Source organism: Coenobita brevimanus, chromosome 16 (assembly GCF_032717465.1).
Source record: "Coenobita brevimanus isolate Jiangsu-jjx chromosome 16, ASM3271746v2, whole genome shotgun sequence".
Taxonomy (NCBI): Eukaryota; Metazoa; Arthropoda; class Malacostraca; order Decapoda; family Coenobitidae; genus Coenobita; species Coenobita brevimanus.
The window spans coordinates 2745325-2747824 of record NC_136969.1 but is presented as its reverse complement, the minus strand read 5'-3'; positions in this window follow the sequence as shown (position 1 = coordinate 2747824).

Genomic DNA, 2500 nt, shown 5'->3' with positions numbered 1-2500 from the left:
TGATATATTTCCACCTATTTACCTGTCTACCTCTCTATCTCCATCTATCCTTCCATCTATCCATCAATCTATCTATCTATTCATCCATCTATCTATGCATCCATCCATCTATCTATCCATCCATAACTTTATCCATCCATCCAACTATCCATCCATCTATCTATCAGTCTATCTATCCATCTCTCCATCTATCTATCTATCTATCTATCTATCCATCACACACAAGGCTTCAACCACCCTCATCTTCAAGAGAAGATGGTCAGATTGGAAGATTGGAAAGGCAAAGTTTTGAGAATATGGCAGGAGGTGAGAGAGAGAGAGAGACACACACACACACACACACACACACACACACACACACAGGAAAGAAGGTGGGATAGAGGAAAGGGATGAAGGATGGAAGAGAGAGAGAGAGAGAGAGAGAGAGAACAACATAATGAAGGTGCGGAAAGCCCGTATCTTCATCAGGAAGCTCCCTAACACCAAGGTCCAAGGAGAGAAGGTCTGTCCAGCCCGGGCGAGAATTCCACCTGGTTGGCGCATGACGTCACGTGGGAGACAGCTACTCACTCCACTCACTCAGTCACTTAGTTTCCCTAGGCCGCAGTGGTAGAGAGCTCGGTGTTCCCATATATTTATCTCATACTAGGACAGTTATCAGAAAGATGCCACTTAACTGTGCAGTATCTGGATGCTATTCAGTCAGCAGAAAAGACAGTGACATCAAATTCTTCAAGTTCCCTCAAGATGAAGACACTAGAAAGAAATGGGTCTAGCTGTGTAAGAGACAAGACCTGGTTAACACAAAGGAAGCCCGTGTCTGCAGTCTACATTTTCCTGTTCTATCCCTCATTCCCCTTCTTCTCTCTCTTCACTTTCTTCCTCACTCTCTCCATTTCCTCATCTCTCCGGAGTAGTCCACCCTTCCCTCAGTTACTGCTTCTTCTCACATCCTCTATTCCCTCCTTCTTTTCCTTCAGTACTCCCTCTTTCTTTTATTTCCTCCATTGCCTCTTTCCTTTCCTCCATCACTCCCTCATTTTTTAACTTCCACTACTCCCTCCTTTCTTCCACTATTCCTTCACTCCATTACTCCCTAACTCCATTCCTTCATCCATCTATGCATTCTCTCCCTCCCTCCGTTATACCCTCTCTCCCTCCACTCATCCATCATTTTCTCCATTCCTCCACTCCCTGCCGCCTTTCACTGCTCCCTAATTTTTTCCATTCATCCACTCCCTCCATCCCTCCAAGTATTCCCTCCCTCACTCCTTCCATCCAACTACCTATCCTTCTAGCGAATCCCTCCACTCTCCCGTAACCGCAACCCTTCTTTTCCTTCCTCGTTCTCCATTTTTTCTTTCTCTTCTACCAACTTTCCCTCAAGGTTTTCCTCCATCTTCCCTTCTTGCCTGCCTTTCTCCACTAGCTGTCCTTCTCTCCCACTGCTCCTCCTACTTTCCTCTCCCTCCAATTTCCCTCACCCTTTCCCACAATGTTTCTATCCCTCAGTCTATTACCTACTTTCCTTCCTCTGCCCCTCCATCCCTTCCTCTCCATCCCTCCATCCTGTCCTCCCGTTTTTCTCTTCCTCGATTTTCTCTCACTCTTCCCTCATATCTACCTATCTATCCTTTCAGCTATACCCTCACTCCCTTCCTTTAAAAAACATTATTTTATACTCTCTCTCTCTCTTTTCATTAGTACAGATATTATCTCCCTCCATCTTCCACCTGCTTCTCCTTCTCCTTTCTTCCCCCATTCTGCAGTCCATCTCTCCATTTCTGCTCCTCCTCCTCCCTCACTTTTCTCTCTCCCTCCTCCTCCTCATTCTCCACTTCTCCTCTCTTCCTCCATCCCTAACTCCCTTTCTCTTTTTTCATCCTCCCTCCTCTTCTTCCACTTTCCTAGCTCTCTCCTCCACCTCTTTCTCCTCTTCTCTTCTCTCTTCCTTTCTTCGCTCACGTCGTTTACTTCATTCGCAAATACTGTATCTCCCTTCCTTCTCGCCCAATCACTTTTCTGTCTCTCCCGTTCCTCCCTACCGCTTCTCCCTCTCTCCCGTCTTGCTCTCCTTCTCTGCCACATTTTCTCCTTTATTTCTTCTTTTCTCCTTTCCTTCTCGTTTCCCCTCCCTCCATCTCTTCCTCCCCGACTCCAAATCACCACTTTCATGTTTTTTTTTTTCCTCCAATCCATCTCTCTCTCTCTCTCTCTCTCTCTCTCTCTCTCTCTCTCTCTCTCTCTCTCTCTCTCTCTCTCTCTCTCTCTCTCTCTCGTTAACTGTTACATCCCCATTAACTAGTAGAAATGTTAATTATGCAATGAAAACACTTTAACCATAATATGATCAGCTGAAAGTTCTGGGAAGCTGAAAATTTTGGGGGCGAAGCTATATAACATTATATTACCTCAGAAAAAAAGCAGTATACCCTAAAAGAAAACGGAAGTCACCTTCGGCCGCCCGTTTATCTCCCACCTGACGTCATCAGAATGTGCG